General features: G+C 34.8%; 1 protein-coding gene across 7 annotated transcripts in view; it reads left to right on the forward strand.

Annotated features, from left to right (window-relative positions):
- The first annotated feature begins 221 nt into the window (after positions 1-221).
- CNTN1 (contactin 1) overlaps positions 222-19,116 on the forward strand; it is a 363,526-nt gene continuing 344,631 nt past the window's right edge. For 4 of the 7 annotated variants that reach the window (XM_082349361.1, XM_082349362.1, XM_082349360.1 and 1 more), the window contains exon 1: positions 225-378. The gene's annotated coding sequence lies outside the window, so the exon portion shown is untranslated. Of the gene's footprint in view, positions 379-13,211; positions 17,786-19,116 lie in introns of those variants that run through there. The other 3 variants (XM_082349364.1, XM_082349367.1, XM_082349365.1) reach the window with 3 other exon arrangements.

The following is a 19,116-nucleotide window of genomic DNA, read 5'->3' on the forward strand; positions in this document are numbered from 1 at the left end:
AACCAGTTTCCTTCCTCTTAGGGGTCATTGATCCAGTAGCAGCAGGGTTTGGTTCCAGGGACTGCAGAGACCCTTTGCGGTTGGGTTTAGCAGCTACCCGGGTCCGCAGCGAGCCCTGGTCCTGGCGTGAGAGTGACATTCCGCCTGTCCAATCAGAGCCTCGGTTTTCCCTCCGGCGCCCGCCCCAGTTCCCTCGCCGCCCCAATAAGCGCTCTAAAAGGCCGGGCTTCTGCTGTCAAGTAGCTGGGGTGGGCTCGGCCGAGGCGAGGAGGGGCGCCGGGTGGGGAGATGCTCTCCCAGGTGTCTGTGGCGGAAGTGGGAAACCTGTAGGTTATGGTCCAGCTGTGCCGCGCCAAGGCGAGCAGGAGCAGGGAACAGGTAGGAGGCAGGACTTGCCCTTCTTTGCAGACAGAATAAAGAATGCGTGTTTTCCTGCTGCTGTTGCCTCCCTTCCCCTTCCCCCAGCCCCGCCCCGCCCTCGTCACCCCCAGATCTCCTGTAGTCGCCGCAGCTCTCGTCGAGGAGGACGGCAGGAAAGACTGGGTGGAGGGTGTGTGGTGCTGGGAAGGAGGGTTACGGGATGCCGGAGCCCGGGGTGACGGGCGGGGCAGGGCGGCAGTACTATGGGAGAGGGGACCGAGCCCCCTCTCCGTCTCGTCAACTTTCCTCTCGGAGGCTGCGGCCGCCACCGCCGGCGACTCGCCCAAGGGATGCCAAGTCGACCTGGCAGGGGAGGGTCTGGGAGAGCAGACCTGTCAGCAGCAGGGAACCTGCAGGTCTTCCTAAATCGAGAAGAGAAGAGCATCTGCTTCTCCCCACGCCTGTCCGCACCCACTCGTTTCCCCTCTCCTCCCTTGCCTCTAGACTAGTACAACCCTGAAAAACTGGGAACGATTGCGCTGAGGGGAAGAAGGACTTGTATGTTCCCTGGCCCCTGTTAAGAACCGGCTCCTTTCGGGAGTGGGGGGTTGGGAAAAAAGCCTGCAACTCGCAGGGCATTTTCCAGTTAATTACGTCTCCACTGAGAAGACATCAGCCCTTCTCCCCTATCTGCGGCAGACTGAGGAGGGGAGAGGCCAGGAAGGCTTGGCTTCTTCTCTCCTAGCCTGACGCTGTTTGTCGGAAACCACCTTCTCGCCTAGTTCCTAAAAGATGGGTTTATCCTGGGGGAGTTGCGGAGAGTCAAGTAATCGTGCCGGAATGGGCTCCCAGGGGCTGCAAGGCAGCCTCCTTGGGTGACCGCATCTGGGTAGTAGGTGTTGGCCCAGTGCCGTTTCCTGCCTGAGTCAGACTCCTGGAAGCAGTAAGCAGAAGAATTGCAGAGAAATTAGACGCTGCATCACTCTCAGCGACTGATGACACCCTGCTTTGACAATTGCTGAAACATTCGGGTGATGGGAAGGAGGGTGAGGGGAGAAGTTGCAACCTTTTCTCATTTATTCATGCCACATCCAGCATGGGCATTTGTACACGTACTTGTGTGTGCATATCTCCAAGGTGGAGCTATATATAGCTCCTGCTCACCCAGCCCTGTTTGCCTGCTGCTGAGCAGGCTGCCTTGGTCTTCTGAAGCAATCTGGAAGCACTGAGTGGGAGGGGAAAGAGGGAATCAAATTCTCCATTAGGGGAAAAGCCTGAGAAGATGCACTCAGACTGAGGAAACCTTGCATGAAATAATGTTTCTGTATTGCACATGAAGATCAATATTTCCAAATATTATTTTGAATACATTCTTAGAGTGCTATTTGATCTTCATCTATTTCCCTGCATTTTTCAGCTTCACAGTGTACACATGAGCCTTATCAGCCTGAAATGTAGCACATATATCAAATAAATATGAGTCATATGTGGGATATTTTATTAAATTCATCAGAGCGTAATGGTTTCCCTATGCCTGTACCTTGGTTGTTCGGTGGTAAATTTATTTGGGTAGTAAATCACAGCTGGCAGCATTAGGGGATCTGGGGGAAAATCCCAGATCCACCCACTTTATAGGATATAGAACTAAGGGACCTTTGGAATCTTGGAGGGTAATTTTGTTATATTTCTTTGTACAAATTTTACTTGTGGACCTGATATTTAAACTTGTGCTGCTGTTTTATATCATATCTATTTGCACGACATGGACTTTCTTTTATAGATGTATGTGCATTTATTTTTCCCATTGCCTGGAATTAGTTAATCTTGATGAAAACCTTTATTTTCTTAGATGAGAAAACTAAGATTTAGAGGACATAAGTAATTTGTTTAAAATCTTCTGAAAGTCCACTATTTCAACTCTAATATTCCAACAACCTACTGTGAATTAATTGCATAGCAGTTTACCATCAAATAGAATTCTTCAGTTTCCCATGGTTTTTGGTCCTGGTAACAATATTTGATCAATATTGATACAGTATAGACCAAGGTTATTCAGTTATTCAGACACTGTCTGTTTTGTTGCTTGACCATTATTTGTATGTCTGATTTGTCTTCTAATTAGGCAGTTAGTACTTTGCAGAAAAAGACCATGACCTACATTTTGTATAGCCTACAGTTCTAAGTAGGCTCAAATATTCTTACTGAGGAAGTATCATCATAAGGAATTGTTTGGATGGATGCAGCAATGATTTTGGGTAATCCATTTATTGATAGAAGGCTATGTGTTGAGAACTACTTTTGGAAACTTCCTTTGGCTCCATTGTCTTCTCCATGAGCAGGAATGAATGACATGAGGCATTTCTATATCCTTCCACAGAATGATTCTATTTCCTAGTAGAGGTTATGACTGTGTACAGGTTATTCTATATATACTCTCATATCTTCTTCCCCTTGAGACCAAGTTGAAAGATAGACAATCCATATTTCTCTACACGAAGCATGCCATGCCATGTACCTTATTTTAAAAAAAGTGATCGACAGGGTCCATCCATTTCTACAGATAAATTGGCCATGATCTATGTCATATCAAGAACCAATCCTCTCTAAGTCATCAGTAAGTTCTTCTTCAAGTCCAGTATTCATTTTCTTTTTATTGGTACATTCATTTTTCTGCCCTTTTGATCTGCCATTTCTGCTGTATTGTCCATTTCCTCCTTGAAATTTTACTTCTTTGTACCACAATGATCTGATGTCATAATTATTCTCTTACTTTTTATAACCCTGTCTTTGTGCCCCTCTTATGTCTTCTTCCTGCTCCTAGCTTTCAAATGAATCCCCTAAATGGATGACAATTTTATTAGAAATAAAACTTTCCTTTGCATTTCCATTTCTATTCTCTCTTCCATGAGTCATTCCAAAATATTATCCTGGTGGCTAAGAGCACAGGTATTAGAAGGAAGCCTAGATGTGTTAATATTCATATATCACTAGGCAGATAAGTGAATGTCAGTAAGTCAATTGGAAATTACAACAGCACTTATCTCAGAGATTTTTGTGGGATATTTTTCAAGTATTAAGTGAGATAATGCGTGTAACACATTTAAAATAGGTATTGGCCCATAGTAATTACTCATAAGCAATAGCTATTAGTAGTAGCAATAGCTACAGTAATGATAATGTACATAGTGATAACCATTTTTTGCTTTCCTCCATCAGTTGTCATCACCCTTAAGTTGGCTTTTACCAAAGGATACTGCAGTTTTCTAGGCTTTTCTGATTTGTGATCAGTTTTATTTATTTATTTTTTAGATTTCCTTTTCTCTACCTCCAAATGCCTACCATCCATTCAGTAATAAATTTATTCATTTCTATTCTCAACCTAATTTGTATTTTTCTCTGTTTTCCTTAATACCAATTTCATCTGTCATTGCATGCCTCCCTTAGTGCAGTTATCAAATATCCCAGTGTATAAGTTTCTCTGCTTTAATCTGTCAGGTATTATTATTGGTATAATATATTTTTAATGTCTCTTATTGATTCAATTCTGCTTTGAAACTTTCACTGTACTTTACTTTGTATCTTTTTAAAAAAAAATTATTTATTTATTTATTTGTTTATTTTTTAACATCTTTATTGGAGTATAATTGCTTTACAATGGTGTGTTAGTTTCTGCTTTATAACAAAGTAAATCAGTTATACATATACATATGTTCCCATATCTCTTCCCTCTTGCATCTCCCTCCCTCCCGACTTTGTATCTTGAAGAGCACTGGCTTTGGAGAAAGAATACCTGGGTTCAAATCCTGAGAATAGGACTTACCAGTTGTGTGAACTTGGAAATGTAGCAGGTGAAGGAATGGGGCATTATTTCACTATGGTTGTCTGGATGACTTACTGTGTAAAGTTGTATTTGAAAGTATATTCATTTAATATTACATTTAAATAACATTTTTATGATTATAAGGAAATACGGGATCATTCAAGAAAAATTGGAAATAAAATATAATTCCATCATCATGCACAGAGATCCACTATCAACCTTATAGTTTTATTTCTATGAATATGCATAGGTATTTTAAATTTACAGATTTGAAATTAGAGTGAATATTCATTTTGACATTCAACTTTTTTGCCACTTAACATCATACCATAAATATTAATTTATTTTATTTAATATTCTTACTAACCATGTTTTTTTTATGGCTGCCAAATAATTTTTATATAGAGCTTTTAGATAGTTTCCAGTTTTTCACACTTATGGAAATGAACATAAATATTCATTAATCTTTACCTTTATGACCATTTCCTTACAGTAACTTCTTAGATGTTACTGGATCAAACATATAAATATTTCCAGACTCCTAATGCTTATAGCCAAATTGCCCCAGCAAAAAAATTTGTACAGAAATTGGTACTCAGTTTAAGCTGATTTGGCAATAGTCTTATTAATACTTGGTACTGTGGTTAAAACAATTGCGACTATTTTGATAGCAGAAATTAGGTATCTAGTTATTCTTTGAGTTGTGTTTCTATGATTTTGAATGAGTTTGAGAAATGTTTTCATTTCTCAAATTGTTTATCTGCCCTTTGTATTTCTTAATTTGTGGATTTCATTTGACTATTTCTTTATTGGGGTATTCATAGTTTCTTCATATAATTAGAAATCTGTTGTAAACTGTGAAAATTTTCCCCACCCTGTTTTTTTGCCTTTAATTTTTTATGTGTTGAACACACAGAAATTTGTAACCTTACTGTAGTTTAATCTATAAATCTATTTGCAGTAATAGCTTTCATTTCTTTAATGCTCAGAAAACTTTCTGCTACCTGACAAAGAATTGAACATAAAAGCACACGTTTGAGGGTGCGATTGCTGAACTTCTTTTCTTCTTTGAAGTAGTATTTGGCTTATGTATATCATGTATCTCTGTGTGAAATGGCTCCTGGGGACATAAATACACTCACAGTCTATTGAGATCCCATTATTATTTATGTGACTTTCCCATGAAGTGAATAGTACCTTTATTCTTTCTGAGCTACTGTTGTCCATTTTAAAAGTGCCACAGGGAAAAATGTACTTTGGAAGATATTAAAGACCAGGTTACTCCGCCAGAGCAGGGCACACTGTTTGCACAATTATCTGAATGACTCAGGCACTAAATCTGCTTTTGCCAGGATTATCCAGATGGTCCTTAATTCACTGGATAATTGCTCACCCCTGTACTTGATTTTGATGATATAGACTGACTGTGTCGTCACTTTTCCTGCACTGTTTTATTTGTTGCTATTCTCTAAATGCTTAGGGTTTTTCACATTCATCTCTCTTCATGAGAGGCAGTTTCTATGGTCCTAAGAGCACACGTTTTAGAGTTATGCAGAGCTTTGCACAAAACCTAGCTCAGCCACTTACAAACTGTGTGACTTGGGGCAAGTTACTTAATTTCTTTAAGCCTTTGTTTCCTGTGTAGGAAATGAGGATATTCTGAGGATATTCAGAGTTCAGAGCCCCTACTTCAGTCCCCCTCTCTGTAGTCTTCTCAAGAACATTCTCCACACTATAATCAATTGCCTTTCTGAAACCAATCTCAACAGGTGCCTCCTCTGCTGAAAAATTTTTGATAGAGCTCTCTCTCTCTTTCTCTTTTTAACAACAAGATGCCGGAAGTCCTTTAGGTTGTACTTAAAGTCCTTTACTAAATGGTCCTTGTTTACTTCTCTAAATTCATTTCCTAATTATTCCAGTCTCTTTTATCTCCAATTTCCCACAATGCCAATCACATTAAACTGTTTGCATTTCCCCTTATTCATCATATATTTTTCTCTCTTTTCCCAAACTCCACTTCCGCTCCACATTCTATTTTCTGCCAGACATCACCTGTTCCCTTGTCTGCCCTGTAGTTTATCTGCCTAACCTCTTCAAGGCTCAGGTCAGCTGCCACCATCTTAAGGAGGACTTCTCTGAACTTCCAGGCTGAGTTTTTTGTAAGCCCTTGAAGACAGAGACAATGCCGTATTCCTCTTTGTGCCCAATGAAGACCTTGACATATATTTTCTGAAGAAATGAATTAAAGAAGGTTAAGATTAAACACCTTTTTAAGATTTCAACAAGTTAAGAATTTATATCTCTACCTTGGAAACCAAGAAATAAAACTAGAAGCTATGTCAATCTTCTTAATTTGTCAAGGATTAACTTCCTGGTTTTGTTGATTTATACAGCAAGATAGGTAAAACAGAGTCTTGTAATAAGCAATTTGTCAAGATAAGAGATGTCTAAGACATTGAATAATTCCCAAATGCTAAATATGTAGGTAACTCTTTTAAATAATTCTCCATTTTAGAAGGAGGAAGAAATATATAGTTACATGGATAATGTAGATATATAAGCTTAGCTGTGTTTGAACTAAATATTGGTGAAATTAATCCCTTTTCTCTTCATTTAATAAAAATCTTCCATTGGTGTGGTCTCTGGAAGTTTATAAAACATGGTTACATGTATAACCTAGTTGGATCCTTTGCAACAATTCTGAAAGTTAGATTGAAAGGTGTGGTTATCCATTCTTACAGATAAAGAAACAAGCTCAGAGAAATAAGTAATTTGCCTAAGATCACATTAGTGGCAAATCTGGACAAGATATAAGGTAATCTTACTCATACTTGCATGTTTGGTCTATTATGCTCAGCCAAAATATCTCACAGAGAGGTGCAGTCCACCATTCTGTCCAGGTCAAAGACATTGGTATTGAAAGATATAAATAATCCACTGAGAGTCCTGAACAATCCAGTAAAAATTTACTGCACTAATACCTATGTATAGTTGTCACTTTGGTTTTTAATAGCTGAGAAGTAATGCACTGACAGTGATTTTTGATTTCAACATATTGTAAAATCTTGTATTTGTTTAATTGATTGATTATGTATATTTATATATATTTGTTTACATATATATAAAACTTCAGAGTGTATTTATTTTTATTTTTGGCGACAAGTACAATATCCTTTCCCTTATTATTTTTACTAGAATATTAAAATGCTTTTTCTAGATATTCTTAATTAAGTAGAAAATATCCAGCTTTTCAGCAACAACCATTTATTGAGTGCTCACTCTGTGTTGGGCATTGTTTTAAATGTGTTGCACATGATATCTCATAACTTAACCAAACCCAATGAAATGGATTTTATTTATTATTTTTACGATTTTACAGATGAGAAAAAATAGATATATTAAAAAGCTAATGATTAGAGAAGATAGAATTCACATGCAGGTTAACTAACTCTTAAACCTAGATTATTAATCAGTGTGTTATTCTGCTCTCCATGATATCTAGTTTTAGTATTTTGTTAGTCACAGTTTAAATTTCCTGCATTTCAGGTGACCATCTATCCCTAGACTCTCACATGAACTTAACATCAACACAACAGATTAAATCATTCTAAATTTATATATGTTTTATTTATGGAAATCTCATAAACAAAATGGTCTTTCACTACAGTGATTTACATGGGGCAGTTTTCCAAACATAAATTAAGCAATTACAATGCGCTATTTTAAAATTCATTATTTTAACTTTAAACTAAGTAACAGAATTTTGTATGCTTTTCTGCCCTAATTTTGCTTGCTGACATTACAAACCATAAACAGTAATTCTATCCTAAGACATCTAATCAGATCGTATTTAATTGTCATGGTTACTGAAAGTACAGATTTGCTATCAGTAACAGGCAAGATTGCCTGCTAAGATATTATAAATAATATTTATAATATTCCAGTTTGAGGCTCAACTTATTTAATATAATAGAAATTTATATCAGATGAAAATTCCCATTGCATATTATTTTTGTACATTAAACACAATATATTTTAACTGAAAATCTTTAAAAATACCTACTGGATTGATTTACTGTATGTTTCTTTAGCTTTCAAATATTATTTTAGAGGTCATAACAACTCTTTTGGTACTAGAAAATTAACTCATTTTTTCCCAAAAATGTTATTTGGAAACTAAGACATCTATTTTCAATAAAACGTTGCATTGTTTTTTTAAACCTTTTTAATTAAAGAGTAACAGAAATATAGAAAAGCACACAGAAAAGAGTCAGCACAATGAATTATAACAAAGTATTTATATCCATGAAATCAACACTCAGTTCTAAATAAAGAACCTTGTCAGCCCCCAGAAATCCTTCTTCCAGCCACTCCCAATCATTACCACCTTGCTTTTCCCCAAAGGTAATCATTAATTCTGACTTCAAGACCATAGAATCATTTTGCCTTTTTTGAAATTCATACAGACAAAATCATACAGTATGTGACTTTTTTGTATCAAATTTCTTTTGCTCAACCTTTTTGGTGAGATATATCCATGTTTTTGAATGTAATAGTAGTTCATTTTTGTTGTCTTATAGAATTCCATTGTATAAATACTCCAAAAATGTACCTATCTCTTCTACTTGTTAGATATCTGGGCTCTTTTCAGTTTTGTGTAATAGTTTTCCTATGAACATACATTCTTTTACATGTCTTTTGTACACATGTATGTGTATACATTTTTGTTAGGATATAACTAAGATTAAAATTGCTGAGTCAATGGCTAATGTTTAGTAGAAATTGCTAGATTTTCCCAAGAGGTTGAGCCAATTTCCAATTCAATCTGTGGGTATGAGATTTCAAGTTACTCATTAGCTTTGCCTTCACTTGGTATTAATAGTCTTTTAAACTATTATAGTAGTTGGGAATGTGTGGAGCTGGATATCTAATTATGGTTTTAATTTGCATTTTTTTTCATTAATATGTAGTTAACCACCTTTTTATATATTTTTTGGCCATTTGAATATGATGTTTTGCAGTGTCATTCAAAGATTTTGTCCATTTTACTATTGGTTATTTGTCTTTTATTTATTCATTCATAAGTGGTTCCTTATATATTCTGAGTTTGAGCCCTTAGAAAATATTTGCAAATATCTTTTCCCACTCTATAATTTGCCTTATCATTCTCTTAATGTTATCTTTAATCAACAGATGTTCTCAGCTTTAATGTAGTCCATAGTTAGAATTTTTGGTGTTTTATTTAATAAGTCTTTCCTTATTACAATCATGGAAACTTTTTTTTTTTTTTTTTTTTTAAAGGCATTTAGAGAGATACTTTTTTTTTTTTTAACTTTTTTTTGGGTTTTATTTATTTATTTATTTATTTATGGCTGTGTTGGGTCTTCGTTTCTGTGCGAGGGCTTTCTCTAGTTGTGGCAAGTGGGGGCCACTCTTCATCACGGTGCGCGGGCCTCTCATTATCGCGGCCTCTCTTGTTGCGGAGCACAGGCTCCAGACGCGCAGGCTCAGTAATTGTGGCCCACTGGCCCAGTTGCTCCGCGGCATGTGGGATCTTCCCAGACCAGGGCTCGAACCTGTGTCCCCTGCATTGGCAGGCAGATTCTCAACCACTACGCCACCAGGGAAGCCCCCAGAAACATTTTTCAATATAGTATTTGTGCGAGACACTATATTGTTTTCATCTAAACAAAACCTGTAAAACTCATGTATCAATATTAATAATTTCTTATCTCATAAGAAAATTTCTCAAAAGTTCATCCTTAAGTATTAGATTTTTTAATGCATAATTTTATCAAGTTAAGGAAGTTCCCTCCTATTTCTATTTGTTAAAATTTTAAATATTTTTAATAATTTTAAATTTAAATTTATTCAGATGATCATATGATTTTTATCTTATCTTTGTTAATGAAACAAATTATATTGATTGATTTTCAAATGTTAAACTAGAATCCCCACCCAGAATAAATTTAAATAGTTTATTATGTATTTATTACCTAGAATAAATTTAACTAGTTCATTATGTATTTATTACCTGTTAATGTATATTACTAGATTAGTGTTGACAATGTTTTATTTAGGATTATTCTGGTAAGAGTTTGTGAATGATACATTTTAATTTCTTATAGAATCCACTAGTGAAGCCATTTGGCCCTAGAAATATTTTTGTGGCAGTATTTTAAATTAAAAATTCAGTTACTTTATGTGTTATGAGTCTATTCATATTTCCTAAATATTATTTAATCTTTTTTGTAAGTTGTACCTTTCTAGGAATTTGCCCATCTAAATTTTCAAATATATTGGGCATTGTTCTTCAAAATAGTCTCATACAATCTTTTTAATATGTATAAGATTTGTAATGATGACTGCCTTTTCATTCATTTAAATCCACCCACAGAGCTGACTATTCTTAACATTTTATATATATTTTAAAAGATTTTTATGAATAGAATATAGTTTTAAATATATTGCTACTACTATCAAAATGCATCATACTATATGTAATGTTCTGTCACTCATTTTTTTTATCTTGGCCAATTTTTATTTTCACACATTATAGTGCTAACACATCCTTTTTAGTATTTGCATAATATCCCTTTGCATGAAACAGAATTTATTTATGTCCCCCTTATTGGATCCTTGGGATATTTCTAATTTTTTTTAAAAGAATGCCACAAGAACATTATTCTACATGTACATTTGTACATTCATTCCAATATTTCCCTAATACATTTCTAGAGTGAAATTGCTAGCAAAGAGACACATCTTTTGCAGATTATCAGTGTTTCCAAATTGTTCTTCAAACACATTATAACAATATATAATCCTAGTGACATAAATAAGAATGTTTGCTCTTGAATATCCTCCCTTGTACTGAGTATTATCAATCTTTCAAATACTTTCAGATGTTTTCTTTCCAAATCAGACTATTATTAAAAAAAATATATAAATAAAGCACAATTATCCACCAATGACATCATAAAACATGAATTTGGTATTTCCCTATTGATTGTTTTCTTTTATACATAAAAATATTTTGTCTATTATTGGGATTGTAAAAGATTTCAATTAAATTTGACACTAAGTTGGTTTTATAAAATTTAAGTGCTAAAAAACTCTCCTGCCTTCATTGTTTGTTATTTTAGTATCATAGATTTTCAATATAATATATGGCTATGTTTGCTCATGCAGGAAAGAGTATAGTACTAGCTGTTCAGTAGACATAGATTTAAATCTAAATTCTAGCACTTAGTAGACGTGTATTCTTAAGAAATCTACTTAACTCCTGTAACTCTGAGTGGCTTCATTTCCTAAATTGAGGAAAATAGGTATGAAAGTAAGTTTGCTGTATGTCTGTCATCTGATTATTTACTAGGTTTGATTAAGGTGATTAAACTAGTTAGGCAGGGCCTTTTCTCTTTCACTTGCCTATTTATGACCCTCTCAATGTTACTTGTTCTTCAAGGAAAACAGTTTCCAGGTATGAAAAAGGACTGTCTCCCATGAACAATCTATAAAGTAGGTCCTTCTGCTAGAAATGGAAAGAAATAATGTGATTAATACTTTTTTCCTTCATTTATTATATATTGTATTTGTAAGTGGAGGGAAGGAAGAAGCGGAGAGGGAGGGAGGGAGAACAGAAACACACATCTCCTATGTGGTAGGCTTTGTGGTAATGAATAAGTCAGACTTTTTCCTGCCTTCAAGAGGCTTCTAAGGTAAGTGGGGAAAATAGATGAAAAGATAACCCCAAATTGTGTGATAAGTGCTTTAATACAAGGAGATTCAACATGATAAGTGAATATTGTATGCCAGGGACATTTAGGAGAGTATGACTGGTTAAAATAACTGAAAGAAATCTAGTATAGGATAGATTATAAACTATAAAGTAGCAAGACATATGGGCAAAGAGGAGAAAATGGTAGATCAAGAAAGTTTTTTTAAAGTGTTTGTATTTTACCCTAGAAGCAATAGTTCCAAGTAAGGCAGTGATTTAATTGAATATCCTAAAATGATTTTTGAGAATTTAATGAAGTAAAATAAAGATATTAGGTATGAGAAGACTTTGTAATTTAAAAAATGTTAAGGAAATTAACTAGATTTGAAGCAGAATGTCTATATAATTCTTGATAAGAAATATTGCTACAATATTGGCAGAGCTGTACCCTCCAAATCATCTCTTTTAAAAAGCTCTCCTAATAATTTCATTTTGACTTTATTTTGCTATTAGTATGTTATAAAACTTCCTTTGAGTAAATAAGGAGAGAAAATTAAATATATATTTTCATCTCAATCTTCCCATAGCTTCTTTGAGAGCTAGATTTCTGCTAAGACATACATATCTTTTAATTTTTAAATTTTTTTCTCATTATTTTTTAAACATCTTTATTGGAGTATAATCGCTTTTCAATGGTGTGTTAGTTTCTGCTTTACAACAAAGTGAATCAGCTATACATATACATATATCCCCATATCTCCTCCCTCTTGTGTCTCCTTCCCACCCTCCCTAACCCACCCCTCTAGGTGGTCACAAAACACTGAGCTGATCTCCTTGTGCTGTATGGCTGCTTCCCACTAGCTAGCTATTTTACATTTGGTAGTGTATATATGTCCATGCCACTCTCTCACTTCGTCCCAGCTTATGCATCCCCCTCCCCCTGTCCTCAAGTCCATTCTCTATGTCTGCATCTTTATCCCTGCCCTGCCCCTAGGTTCTTCAGAAACTTTTTTTTTTTTTTTTAGGTTCAATATATATGTGTTAGTATACGGTATTTGTTTTTCTCTTTCTGACTTACTTCACTCTGTATGACAAACTCTAGGTCCATCCACCTCACTACAAATAACTCAATTTCGTTTCTTTTTATGGCTGAGTAATATTCCATTGTATATATGTGCCACATCTTCTTTATCCATTCATCTGTTGATGGACCCTTAGGTTGCTTCCATGTCCTGGCTTCCATGTCCTGGCTATTGTAAATAGAGCTGCAATGAACATTGTGGTACATGACTCTTTTTGAATTATGGATGATGGCCATTCTGACTGATGTGAGGTGATACCTCATTGTAGTTTTGATTTGCATTTCTCTAATGATTAGTGATGTTGAACATTCTTTCATGTTTTTGTTGGCAATCTGTTACATATCTTTTTAAAAGCCATAGAAGTGCATGGAAGTTCATAGAAGTTCACTGGACTTTGGATGTCATTTCCAGCCATGGCTGAGAATACCACCATGCTTATTTTATAAACACACATGGTTTACTCTTTGAATACAACTGTATTTGTTATAGGGCCATATAAAATAGCCATTTGTAATATGACTAAATCACTAAAAATGTTGTCCAGTAGTACTCCCAAAAGGTGTTTTGTTGGTGAAGGAACAGGGAAATGTGAAGAGAGAACAATATTTTGGAGTCTTTAGCTTCCTGGGTGATCTTTGGAGTTTACTGGATTGCTAAGAATATTAAAATTAGATTTTTGTAGCATATCCAGTTCTCAGGATGGTTGAGAAAAATGAATATTTTATTTACAAACTCAGAGCAAAGAGCAAAGATCACTTGCTCTAATTCTTACATGCATATCAATAAAATGGATGCATTATTTTATATTATGTCCTCCAGTGGCTTTTTAATCCTGGGTACTTTTCTCCAGTGTAAATTGTATTATGTACTAGAATTTTCAGTCTAATTTGAAGTTACATTTTCTTCCATTTATTTGATTTTATGTTTGAGAGAAAACATGGTATATTACTCATGGCTATACTTTTATTTTTGGAAATCAAAATTGTATCATTAAAATGTTCTGTTCACATTTTTCAATACCTATTGGTTTCTGACAATATGCTTAAAATGTTCCACTGCATACTGTCTGATCTGAGGTGGTAGATGTGAATGTAATAACTGCTAGTAAATTGAAATATTTCTTTAGAACCAACTGAGAAACTGTGTTACAAACGTTACCACAAATCATGTTTATTCATATTGCCTTCTATTTTTAAGAAGAATACTGCAGAACAAAGGAATTTGGATTCTTGCTAATATGTAGGGTAAGGAGACAATCTTGCTGGACTCAGCAATTATTTTATTTTATTTATCTTTTTAGATTTCTTAGTGTAATTCACACATAACCTAGTTACTTCTGTTTTTGAGTTTTAAATCCAGCCTTCCTCCACAACCCTTCTGTAACACATTCTGGAAGATGACATTAATATTTATGTTACTAAAAATATCATTGTGAAGTGGAATGCCTTAATTAATTAAATGTTGCTGCACTCAGCATGTCTTCATCTCTACTGCTATCCTTAAGCCTTCGCAGGAGGAGGGATCTCTCCTCTTTCTTAATTCCAGTGCCTCTACTTTTTTTCTGGATCTCAATTTTCTACAACATGAGAGAAAATTTGCTCTTATGTTCATATGCTTCCTCCCCAGAAATGCCAATCTTTCTTTCTTAACTCCCTAATATTCCCCTGCCTTCAAACTTTTCAGTTGTTTTTCTACTAACTTTTCTAGGTTCTTTTTAAAATTTCATGTTTTCTTGTCTCTTCCAGAATTACTAGTCTACAGTTTCTAAATATGACCTCAGCTATAGCAACATTCTCCTTCCATTCGTCTGATTCATTGTAATGGAAGAGGAAAGCCAACTTCTTCATAAATTTTTTTTCTCTTCCTGGGTTTTGGATTACACCCTCCTATCTTTTTAGGGTCCTCACTATATTCATTACCACCTCTTTCTTGGATCTTCAACTTTGATCTTTCTACTGGCTTCCTGATGCCAGCATTTAGGCATGCCTAATTCTCTTTCATTTGAGAAACAATGCAGACAAAATTAAACAAACAAAATCATCCTCCAACTCTTGCCTCCCACAAGCTACTGCAGTCTTTTCCCTTTTCTCTTTCACAGCCAAGTTTCTTTGAACATTTATCTATGTTTGCTTTACCATATTTTGCCTTCAATTCTCTCTCTAACCTTTGAAACCTGGTTCTTAAGTCAGACATTTTAGTAAAACTGTACTTTACAAGGTCTCCAAAACACCCCTTAGTTCCTAAATTCTGTGGGTATCTTTCAAATATCACCTACTTGACCTTTCAGGAGAAAATTTAACACTGTTGAATTTTCCTTCTTGGAAAGGTCTTTTCATAGTTTGGATTTATTGTTAAGCAAATAGTCATTTCTCTTCCATACCCACTGTTAATACAGCATACAGCTGTACCAATTGATGTTGTGTTCAGTCATACGTCTAGCTTTGCCCAATGTAATAGTAGTAGATGTGTACTAAGCAAAGATTATGAATCTGAGTTTGGCATGGTTCTTACACTCAGTCATCTGCATTGAGAAGCACATATTCTGGGAATCTGCTGATCCAAGGTGAAAGTGGAAACATATGAGCAGGCACGAGGGCAATACAAAGCTTGGAGCCAGACCCAGTTACTGTACAGCCTAAAGCATGATTGACCTAGTCAAACTGTGGACCCATGTGCAAGAAAAAAAAATATTGTAAATTTGGGATGTTTGTTTTGCAGCGTTATTGGGCAATAGCTGATTGATATAATTCAATTCCTTGAGATTTCATGAAACCATTTTCTGGTTTTTCTTTTAAGTCTCATAAACCTTTGTAGCCTTTTGTAATCTTTTCTTCCAGAGGCTTCTGCCCTAAACCCATTACCTCAGTTTGAATACACTTACTGTGAGATCATATTCCCAGTGATGGTTCTGATTGCTATCTATATGCTGATAACTTCTAAATAATTAGCTTCAATTTGACCTATACATCAGACCCATCTTGTCAAAAATGCATTGGACATCTTCACTTGGTGGTTTCACAATCACACCAAACTCCATTTCCTGAACGAAGTGCTTCTGCTCCACAATACATTTCATACTCAACCACAGCGGGGATAAAACTAAAACAGCTATGTACCACCAACGTTACAAAAATTAGTATAGAGGTTATGATTTATTGCATTTTTGCTTTATGCCTTTAAATGCATTATCTGACTTGTTGCAACAACTCCATGGGTTGTAAATTATTATCCCTCCTTTGATGGACATGAAGTCCAATTAAATAAAATAAGATCAATAGCTAGTAAGGGAGTGAAACAGATCAAATGCAAATCTGTCTGACCCCATAGTGTGGACCTACTTATAAAATTTTATGGGCTGCTTGTTTAAAATTTAAATTTAAGGACCAGACTCTCCAGTGATCTTTTCAAGGTGTTGTACTGCATACGCATATTACCTATTCAACAATAACTACCTCTGTTCCCTCAAGAAAAAACTTTTTTGCTATCCTCCACACAAACCACCCACATTACTGCTTCTGTGTCTTTGTTCATATTATTTATTGTAAATAATGGTAGCTGTCTCCACATATATCCAGATTCTCTCCTTCTCAGATGCACTTCATTTAAAGCTTAAGGCTTTAAGAGATTCTCAAACTATTTCTAATGACAGTGGTTAATTTCTTAAACCCCTATAGTATTTTTTTTCTAATCAGATCAACTAAGATTTATTGCAAATTACTTGCAAGGCATGATCTTAATCATAAGGAAGCTTTTACACTATATATAAATAGTATCGACCCCACAGAAATTTTCAAGTAAAATTATGCAAGTGAAATATTACTAACATATAACTTGTATATATTATTTAATAGTTTCATATTCCAGTTTCTTTAGTTGTGTCTTGAACACAAAGACTTGTGGTCAGCCTCTTTTGTGTTCATTTCAACACCAAGTACATTTCATTGAAAAGTTGAACTGAGTATTTTAAATGAACTGAGTACTTTATTTTTAACCCCTATTATTGCTTTTTCTTTTACTGCTCTCTCAAAAATATCATTGAAGTATCATATCACCTAGAGAGCTATTTCTCTCTCTCAAATCATAGATTTATATAATTCATTGAAATAATTATAGGAATTGACTTATTTATGTTATTAAGTAAATGTAAATAAAGTTAGCCAAAATCAAAGCTGCAATCTCAAGGAGCTTAGTTATCAAGGTCTTCATCATACTTGTTTATATGAGACTAAATAAAGTATGTGAAAAGTAGAATAGAGTCACTCTGTGATTTCTATTTCTTTATGCTAACAATTTCTGGATTATTTGACATATTTTAGGTAAGTTTTTCTACTTATGAAATGGCCTAACAGATGTAAATTGTTCAGTGTAGTTTCTCACAAAAGAAGCATTTGATAATAGAAACGCTGGGGAGGTCATGCTGAAGATGTTATGCTTTTAAGGTTCTATCACATTAAAAAAAAGAGTATCATGAAGGCAGAGAAGATAGTCATTATTCAGGGAGAATACCGAGGAATTCTCTATGTACATAGTAAAATAAGTGAAAAAGTAAATAAAACGTCCAACCAAAAACTCTTGTGTTCTGTTACCTTAAGAACCGTTGGGAAGTAAATGTATATGTCTTTTCCACATTTAGTACTTTGGTTTAATCTATTATTAAATGGCAGAATCATACTGTTTTTTCCTGATATTTTCAGATTACACTCTGCTCTATTTCTCCCTGCTAAGAGAAACAAGATGAGTTCAAATGACCTCACTGGGTAGTAATTGGGATTCTTCTGAATTTCTTTCTCCTTGACTACCTAAGTGGTAAGAGATGGGATGATTAATTATGACCTCATTCTATTCTGTTGTTAGACTTTGGGGTACTAACTAAAAAAAATTCAGGCTTAACCACATATGAATATAAGTATGTAGTCTAAAGTCAATATAAAAGTTTAAAATTGTTAGTTTTTTCTTGGATTATCCATATAATAGGTCTTCTCTAATTATGAGGATAACTGAGAGTTGACTTAAGCATCTTGTCTGTTTGAAAATTTTCCACTGATAGGCACACTAAAGATTTTCAGCATTTCAAGAACTAGATATTCATTTTAACCATTAGCAAACCCAGGAAGTTTTCGCAGTTTGGGCAATTCGTGAAAAAATGGAACAGACTTCACAGACTCTTAGTATGGGGGATTTCTGGAATTAATAGGTTGGGAAGTAGCAATTGTAAAATTTTACTCAGAGGATCACATATTACTGAATTATAACCACCCCCCCCCCCTGTCCATTTCAGGCATGATTAAAATGTTGATCATTAATGGTGCTATGTTATCCATCTTTATTAGAAAGTGAAAAGATACAGTGGCATATCTAATTACTAATTCTTTATTATAAGGATGCTCTCATCTCTTGTGTCTTCTCAGAAATAGATGTTGCTGGACAATATTATATATTGTTTGTTTTAAGAAATGACACTGAATTAGCTTTCCTGCAGGCATTTATTCAATTCTGAACTGGTTACCTTGTAAGATGTAAATTGTCAAGAACTCTAATATGAATTGCTTTATAAACACATATATAGGCATTCATCATAAAGCAACCAAAATGTAAGGCTTAATTTCAGTGAGCTAAAAATGTGTTTATTATGTTACACATTCTGCAGTTCATGCAACTTTTGTATTTTTGTACTATCCAGCTCCCAGGGGATTCTGATTTCTTCAGGACCTGATGAAATAGAATATGACTTTGATATTAAACTTTATTCTGTATTCAATCCACTCAAAAATGGACTGCAAGTGTATTGTTTCTTACAAAAAGGTAAATATTGATCCTTTCAAATCAGAACCTCATCAAGTCCTCATGGTCATTCTGCAGCCGACTGAAGAAATTCCCTCTGCGTGAAAATTATTTTGTAAGCATTTTTATGGAAAAGGAAAAATAGATGCAGAAAGGAATGAGATGACAATCTATAACATCATGGATTATGAACTGAATTTTATTTGCTTTAGATATCCTCTGAGCCTGTGATTCTCCAGCATGAAAATAAGTATCACTGGAACAGTTTGTTAAAACCAATGCTCTCAAAGCTTCTGATTCAGTGTTCTGAAGTGGGGCCTGATAATTTGTATTTTAACAAGCTCTCAGGTGATGCT

Source organism: Balaenoptera borealis (assembly GCF_965194805.1).
Source record: "Balaenoptera borealis genome assembly, chromosome: 13".
In the NCBI taxonomy this organism is placed as follows: Eukaryota; Metazoa; Chordata; class Mammalia; order Artiodactyla; family Balaenopteridae; genus Balaenoptera; species Balaenoptera borealis.